This window comes from Psammomys obesus, unplaced genomic scaffold, assembly GCF_907164565.1.
Source record: "Psammomys obesus unplaced genomic scaffold, mPsaObe1.curated_primary_1811, whole genome shotgun sequence".
NCBI lineage: Eukaryota > Metazoa > Chordata > Mammalia > Rodentia > Muridae > Psammomys > Psammomys obesus.
The window spans coordinates 5,033,750-5,042,881 of NW_026596463.1; the positions used below are offsets into that span (position 1 = coordinate 5,033,750).

At 46.1% G+C, this 9,132-nt stretch overlaps 1 pseudogene; it reads right to left on the reverse strand.

Moving 5' to 3' along the window:
- Positions 1 to 500: 500 nt before the first annotated feature.
- LOC129670019 (geminin-like) lies at positions 501 to 8,652 on the reverse strand (annotated as a pseudogene).
- Between the last annotated feature and the right edge of the window lie 480 nt (positions 8,653 to 9,132).

Sequence of the window (9,132 nt, forward strand, 5' to 3'; positions counted from 1 at the left end):
TCCGCGTCCGCACCCGCCCGCCTCTGTGTAAACACGGCCCGGCCCCCACGGCGCCCCCGCCTCTCGCCGCCGCCGCCTTCCTCCCTGAGACCGCCCGCACCCGCCAGGGCGCATGCGCCACCTAGCGGCCGCCGCCGCCGCCGCGGGCCGCGCTCCCGGACGCCGCGCCCCGAGTGCGCGTGCGCGCGCCCCGCGGGTCCGAGCGCTCGCCGGGAAGGGTAGGGAAGGCAGGCGTCTCCGGGAGACGGGAGCGGGGAGGGGCCGGCGAGGGCCGCCAGGCCGGGGCGGAGCTAGCAGGGCCCCGCCCACCCGGGGGTCCAGCGTCTCCGACCGTCCCCGGTCTGGGCCGGCAGGGATTAAGGAAACTTGGCCGCCGGCCACCCCGAGGAGACTGGGAAACCTTTGGTCAACGGGGAGCCGTTCCTTGACGGGGAACTAAGATCCAAAACAAAACTCCGAGGCCGGAAAGGGAGGGGGACACCCAGTGTCGCCTGCAAGACTCAGGCCCCGCCGCGGGTCACAAGGGAGCCAGCCGGCCTGGACCGCCTGCCGAGAGGACGCGTGACCCGAAACGCGACCCGAAACGCGACCCTTCCGGGCCTGTTCACAATGCCCGTGGTAACCCCACCAACTTGTCCACTCAGGAGAACGGCACAAGTTTTAACATGCCTCGGCCCAGTGGAGAGACTAAATCCCTCTCCATGCCTTCCTTTCCAAGTTTAAAACCAATGCTTGCGAAGGCCCAAGTTCATTAAGCTAGCTCAAAATCCGCAGGTTTGCAGCCCAGCCCCGCCAATGACGTAGTGTATTTTTAACTACAGTATATGTCGTATCTCCTTAGATCTTGTTTTCAAACGCGAAGAAGATGATACTTTTTTCATGGGAAATTATTTTCCTCCCCAAAAGTAAAAACTTTCATGTGGATGAAACGTGAAAGATAAGTGGATAACGGTTGTATTGTTAGAAGAGTAACTTTCAGAAACATTTACGTAAAGGCAAAATATCTAGTGTCTGCTCATGGGAGTGAGCCAGAAGACTAGGGTACATGGGGAAACAAGGCTGGCTATGAGTTAATATTTAGGGTTGGATGGTGAAAAGTGAAGACTCCATACAGTATTTTAAAAGATTGTATATGAGTGTTTGCCTGCACATTATGTGCGTATTTGTGTCTGGTGCCCAGTAAGGCCAGAAGAGGATGTGGGTTCCCCTGGAACCAAAGATGCAGAAAGTTGTGAACCCCCATATGGGTGTTGGAATCGATTCTGAGCCCTCTGCAAGAACAGTCATGCTCCTAACCACTGAGCCATCTGGCTCCCCCATTTATTTGTTTGTTTGTTTTGCTATATGTTAGCTCTTCTGTTTCTTTAAAATAAATCATTTGCTTTCGTTCTGTAAGCCATCCGTGTAGCTAGATTATCCTTGATGTTGAAGATGTAAGAAAATTCTGCCGAAAGGAGTAAAAAAGTTCATTCCGCAAAAGAAGCTGATGTTGAATTCCTAGTGTCACTAGGTACTACCCTCTTAATGCAAGAAAAGCTCCTAAATTCTAGGTGTTAAATGATGAAACTTATCTGTCTCTGTCTGTCTCATGCACACGCACGCAATTCCTTTAAAAAGAAAATCTACACATGTGACTGTTAACCATCTAATGTTAAACACTGGCCCCTAACCGAAAACCTCCTCTCAGTCAGGTCCCAGCAAAACTCCTGTTACTATCTTTTCTTTATAGTCTCAAATGAAATGGTAAACTGGGAATGGCCCTGAAAATTTGTGGGAGATGTGGAATGACTAGCCACACCAGCAGCAGGCAGATTGGTAGCTCAGGCAAACCTGAGCAGCTGAAATCCTTACGGAAGGGGGTAACTTGTCAAATTCTTCTCAGTTTGAGTGCAGTTGGTTTTTGCATAACAAAAAGTGTTGCTGTTTTTCCCCCAGTAGTGTCAAGCACAGATCTACCTTCTCTTAAGGTTCTAATTTGTGCTTACAACACAGACTGTTTAACAGAGTGTTCACAATAGCTGTAGCTGCTACACTGGCCACCATTTGGTTCTTAACTCTGGTCTCATAGACATCAAGGCTGTCTACCTGAAGATAAATACTCCTCTGTGGGGCTGGGGAGATGGCTCAGAGGTTAAGAGCACTGGCTGCCCTTCCAAAGGTCCTGAGTTCAATTCCCAGCAACCACATGATGGCTCACAACCATCTATAGTGAGATCTGGTTCCCTCTTCTGGAGTGCAGGTGTGCATGCAGACAGAACATTGTATACATAATAAGTAATTTAAAAAAAAAATACTCCCTTCTGAACATGAACTCAACGACTGGCTCCTTTACCTTCCCCCAAGGGAGGAACAGTCTTGCTAGGCCACAGAGGAGGACAAGGCAGCCAGTTCTGATGAGACCTGATAGGCTAGAGTCAGATGGAAGGGGAGGAGGACTTCCCCTAGCAGTGGACTTGGAAAGGAGAGGAGGGAGGGTGGGATTGGGAGGGAATGAGGGAGGAGTCTACGGCTGGGATACAAAGTAAATAATCTGTGATTAATAAAAAATTAAAAAAAAAATACTCCTCTGTGTGTTTCAGGTGTTCATAAGGTTCATTGTTTTCTAATTACCTGGGATTTAAGTTGTAGACCTTTATAAACAGTGATTAAGGCGACAGAATCTCAGATAAGATGGTATAATATAAGAAGAATGTGGGTGGTATCAGCCACCTTCTGTCCTTACAAGAGATGTTTCCAGGATGCCCACATGCTCTCGATGAGCAAAGGGAAGGCCCTGAAAGGGGAGCCGCTCACATGCTGTAGACTATTATTATTCTTTACACTTAGCTGTTCTAATCCAAATAGATTTTGAAGTTATTAAAAGCTGACCTGTCTAACAGCAATATCCAACTCTTCCTGTCACCTAATGCCAGTCACCTGACAGCTACTCAGTTAATGTTTGGTGACTGAATGGATCATTAAGTCTATCATAAACATGTCAAGGTGGCTGAGTCCTTGGATATGCAGTCACTCCATTCTTTTACACATGCTCTTTAATTGATGCTAATTCTATAGTTTATAAAAAAAAAATATGAAGTTCTGCTTGGTTGAACTTTTCACCTTAGTTTAAATATTTTCAAACAAATTCTTCTGGGCTTGACCATCCTTCTTACAGAGTACCATTTTAGTAAGACTGAGATAAAATTGAACAAACTATTCAAGACCAAGAGTTCTCCTTTGGGGAAGGGGCTAGACTTTGAGCCTCTATCTTGAGGTATCTTCATCAGACTTACCTTCCACTTAAGACTTTTCATTATACCTGCCATAAACATGCTGATTTCTGGGGAGAGGCTGTTGTTGCCCATTAAATTCTTACCCAAGCATAGACATTACAGCCCAAAGCATTCCTGGGCTGTTAAATCACAACTCAAAGAATGGTAGCAAATGACAGAAGGGAAAATAAGCCTAGGTACTCAGGTTTATAAAATATGGCCTATGTCCAAGTTCAAAGGCCTGATCCATTAGGCAATAGAACCCGTCCACTTTTGCATTCCTTAGTATGAATATGACCTTCTGATCCGGCTTTACAGCTCAAAGCACATTAGTCAACATTTAGTTGCAAAGCCTATTTCCTCATGACTGCTAGTTTCATTTCAGAGGAGTGGCTCTAAAGTAAAGCACATTTCCCCATTTGTTTTCAATGTAATTTTGTAAATGCAGTTCACTAAGTCCTCAAATGAGAGCGGCTCAGGAGAAGCTCACGTAGACCTATTCCCTGTTATTTTCCTCACAAGAGGCAGCATCCTGTGGCAGGTGCAGTAATCTTTCTTGGTATTCATACTCAACAAAAGCAAGTAAGGAAAGAGCTAAGCCTCAGGCAGGCAGGAAACAAGAAGATCTCAAAAATCTGGAATTCTCTTGTTTTTTTTTTCCTACTCAAGAACAAGCATATTGAAAGCAAACACTTTATGCAAAATAGAAAAGCAAAGGTTTAGCAGATGGCAGCCAGGCAGGCTGCATCCGCCTGAGGACTGAGAGGTAGAAACAAGCTGATCAAATGGAAGAAGAGAACTTAATGCAACCATCTGCACAGCTGCCTCAGTTCTGATTCTCCAGCCAGGCACCAGCCTCTCTTAGGTGCTCTTGGAACTGGCAGCCATTAGATGTGGCATCATCCCTCCCTCCAGAATGAGATGTATTTCTCCCAAGGGTTTCCTTAATTTGATGTCTGCGGAAGAAGCATAAAACTGACAGGCTCAGGGTTTTACACTGCTAGTGGACACAGAGAATCCAGCAGAGCTTTCAAAACTAAGAAGTTAGAGTCACTGAAGCAATAACAGCAAAAAGACCTTCATACATGTTTGTCATTAAAGTTAGGTGGGAAGGCAGATTATGGGGTAAGTAAATGAAAATCACAGAGCCACAAAAATATTCACAAAAAAGGGATAAAGATAAGCCTGGCGCAGTGGTGCACGCCTGTGATCCCAGCACTCAGGATGACAGAGGCAGGCAGATCTCTGTGAGTTTGAAGTTTGAGGCCACCCTGGTCTACGAATCGAGTCCAGGACAACCAAGGCTACACAGAGAAACCCTGTCTCAAAATAAAATAAAATAAACAAAAAGAGACAAAGATAATAATAAGATAGAAAAATAAAAAAGTAAATGTTTAACTAATAATTTTTAAAATACTTAATTTTATTTAATGTAATGACGATGTCCAAGATAAAGACCAATTCTTGTTCTTTTTATTTAAATGTAATTGGGCCTAATTGTCAATATCCTTCACTGCTTCTCTCCTTCCCTAATTTATATAGGCAGTAGCCATCTAGTTGAGCACTGGTACAGTAAAACACAATCCAGCGCAATGGAGATGATGGAAGAGTTTCACTGTGGAACAGCTCCTGGTGCACAAGGTAGCAACGGTGCCTGTGTGTTACATGAATAACGCGTCATTGTTTCAAAAGGGTAGGCTCACAGAAATTGGTCTTTCCTCCTTTGTTTTTCTTTCGTGAAGGAGCTGACAAGAAACTGTCCTGGATTCCCTAGGGTTATTCTGCTTTCGCCGGGTCTACTGAGGGTCCGAGAATAATGGAGGCCAGGGTGACTCCAGGGCTGGCTAGCTCCCGAGCCGAGTGAACAGCAACAGGAATTAAGCTAGAACAGCCAAAGCAAGAGGCACCATTGGCTGAGCTATGCAGAGAGGAAGTACACTTGGTCATTCTTAAAGAGCTTCTGGAGCTTGGACAGGGATCTGAATTTGGTTGGTTTGGCTTGGATATGCATCCTTTCCTATGAAGACTTGGTCTCCAGTATCTTACGATACTTGAAGCTTAAGAGGTGAGCCTAGTGGAAATATTTAGGCCATGGGAGCACTACTCTTGGAAGGTATTAATGCAGGTTTCCTGAGACTGGATTAGAGCATGCAAAAATGGAATGTTATGAAGTAGCCCGTTATCTCCTGTGAATTCTTCCTCAGCTACTGCTTACTACTCCCTTGCCTGTGCTGTGTGCTTCAGTTTCTAGAACTCTGGGCTTGCTAGGGTGTGAGGCCTGCTCCACAGAGCAGGATCCATGCCTGATACTACAGACCTGGTCAAAAGCCCATGGCCAGGAAGCTGATAGGGGGAACTTATCATTGTTGTCTTGCTAAGTAAACAGGTGCCAACTGTCTTATTTCATGTTTACTCCCGCAGATTAGAGCTGCTCTCAGCCTTGATCAGAACTTTTTTGTAGTGAGCAATGGGTAGTAAAGAGATTCACAACTGTTTGAAGTGCTGAGAGTAAGTGACTGCTGAAGGTTCCATTATAAATGAGACATGACTCCCTCCAAGGCTCAGAAAACATCAAGGAAAGGGGCATGAAAAGAACCTAAGAGCCAGAGGATGGGAGGAGTGCTGTAAAATCACTGGATTTTTTTAATCCACTGTTTTAGGGTTTCTACTGCTGCAATGAAACACCATGACCAGAAAGCAAGCTGGGGAGGAAAGAGTTTATTTGGCTTACACTTCCACATTGCTGTTCACTACTGAAGAAAGTCAGCACAGGAACTCAAACAGGACAGGAACCCGGAGGCAGGAACTGAGGCAGCCACCATGGAGAAGTGCTGCTTACTGGCTTGCTCCTCATGCCTTGCTCAGCCTGCTTTCTTATAGAACCCAGGACCACCAGCCCAGGGATGACACCACCCACCATTGGTCCTGAATTGGAAAAAAAAAAAGCCGTACAGCTGGATCTCATGGAGACATTTCCTCAACTGAGGATCTTTCCTTTCTGATGACACAAGCCAGCCAATACATCCACTGAGTTTAACCGAGATTGTGCAAGCATGACCTCACAGCAGCCCTGCTTACCTGCAGGAGGCCATGCTTGTCAGCATTCCATAATCGATGGGAGAAGGGCTTATGAGTGTCCACCCATTTCTGAGGAATTGTTGGCAATTAGTGGTTGTTAAGAGAAGGGGATTCGTTTTCCTCAGTGGTGTAGCCATTAGTAGGTTGCCTTTGCTCTAAAATAGCCACTAATTCGTGTTCATGCAAGCAACTCTAATTAAACAGTGGGACACATGCGCCTGGGGACACGCACTGCCAGCTGCCAGCTGCTGGGAGTTGTTTCAGCTTTATTCTTTTTTTCTCTCTTCCACTCAGATATTCTGGATACTCTTCTCTTCCCAGCTTGTTTCTGCAAAGGCTTGTGATGGAAGCTCTAGATATGGTCTGCCCTTCTTTCTTTCCCCAATTCTCCGCCTGGTTCTTCAAGATGGGATTTCTCTATGTAGCCCTGGCTGCCCTGGAACTCCCCCTGTAGGCCAGGCTGGCCTCAAACTCACAGATCCATCTACCTGCATCCTGAGTGCTGGAGTTAAAGGTGGGTGCCACCCCCCCACACCAAGCTCTTCCTTGATCTTCTGTGTAACCCAAACAGTACTCAAGTGTGCAATCCTCTTGCCTCAGCCTCCCAAGTACTAAGATTCTAAGTGTGACCTCCACACCCAGATCCTTCTTTTCTGTGTTTTCTGTGTCCTTTTTAAAATGTTCTTTTGTTTTGCTTTTGAGACAGGGTTTCTCTGTGTAGCCTTGGCTGTCCTGGACTCACTTTGTAGCCCAGGCCGGCCTCCGACTCACATCTCAATCTGCCTGACTCTGCCTCCCTGAGTGCTGGGATTATAGGCCTGGGTCACCGCACCCAGCTTTTTAAAATATTTTAATCTTTGACAACTTCACACATTTATAAAGTATATTATGATTACTGTGACTCCCACCCTTTCTAATATCCCCATTTCTATACTGTACTGGCTGGTTTTATGTGAACTGGACTCAAGTTAGAGTAATTAGAGTGAAAGGAGCCTCAGATGAGGAACCGCCTCCATGAGATCCAGCTGCAAGGCATTTTCTCAGTTAGGAATCAATGATGGAGGGCCCAGCCCACGTGGGTGGGGCCATCCCTGGATGGTCCTGGGTTCTATAAGAAAGCAGACTGAGCAAGCCAGTGAGCAGCACCCCTCCATGGCTTCTGCATCAGCTCCTATCTCCACGTTCCTGCCCTGCTTGAGTTCCTGTCCCCGACTTCCTCCAATGAAGGACTATGAGCTGGAAGTACAAGCCAATTAACCCTTTCCTCCCCAACTTGCTTGTTGGTCATGATGTTTTGTTGCAGAAACAGAAACCCTAATTAAGACTTGTACTCTCCCCCCCAAAAAATTCTCTTTTCCAGATTCAAGTATTTTTTGTTTTTTGAGACAGGTTTTATCCATGTAACAGCCCTGGCTGTCCTGGAACACTCTTTGTACACCAGGCTGGCCTTGAAATCACAAAGACCCAGTGCCTCCCTCATGCTGGGATCAAAGGCGTGTGGCACCACATTGGCGCAAGCCTTTTTTTTTTTTAAACAGGACTTTGAAGTTTATTTAATATACACAAGTCACACCTGACACTGAGAAAACGAAACGCTATTTACATAAAACAATAGACCAAAAATCCACACTGTCTGTATTTTAATGCAGTTGTAGCCCCGGGACTCAGGCCTGGGTTCCAGCACTCGCATCATTTAGTCAGTTTACCACCCCTGGCGGCGTACCCCACGCCTCATGTACACGGTTTGGCGTCGTGGGGGAAGACAGTCTCTTCAGCACGCACCAGTTCCTGAGCCTTCCTCTGCAGAATCAACTCCCTGACTATCCGGCGATTCAGAGTTCTCCAGAGCTTCATCACTCCGCCTCTCAATCACCTCTTCCACGCACTGAACCTGTTCTGCTGCTGCCCACTCTTCATTCTCCTTTTCAGGCGGGAAATTTCGCTGTCCTTTTGTTCAATTTCTTTAGGACATTGCTCGTTTTCCGTAAGTGCTTCAGAGAGAGCTTTTCTCCGTTTTTCCTGTCACTTCTTTCCAATACTGAGAAGATGGGTTTTCTTTAATCATGAGATCAAGTGCTTCCTGGGTAACATCTTCAACATTTTCATTATTTTCATTAGCTTCTGGACCAGAGCTCGAAGTCTTAGATGTTAACTGGCCATTCCAAAGCCTCCTTTTGGACAAGCCTTTTGGCAACTCATTTTCTCTGCCAACAAGAGATCCAGCTGCAGAAGGCTGAATCATCTTCAGCGTTCTCCTTGGGACAGGACTATTCTTCAGATTTTCTTGGGCTCCTTCCTGTTTCTGCTTCATACTGCTATTCATTTTCAGAGACCACAGGGCTGTGTTCCCAGTGAGTGTAAGAGCAGGACAAGCCCCTGGCACCATGCGGGACCCAAAAGAACAACCCAAACTTGAGGACTCTTTTTTTTTTTTTTTTTAATTCACTGAGTTTAACCTGGATCATCTGCATGACTGTGGGTTTGGATCTCTCCACTAGAGCCTAAGGTTCTTGACAATTAGTCAGAGAAACAAAGGCTTTATCTGTTATTTCAGTTCTTCATATCAAACGCATCCTTCACTAAATCCATGTGAATTCTGTGAGGTCTCTACTATCCCTAGAGTCCTCAAGGGACACACGATAACTGTTCCTCCCCTAAGAGCTATCAGTAGCCAGTAGTTCAGTAGGGAGAGGAAGGCCTCTGAGCCCCTCACTGATCCATGATTGACTGCCTGGTCTTGAGTAGGCCCAATGCAGACAACCACAGCTGCTGTGGTTTTGACTATATTGCTGTGCCCAGGAGA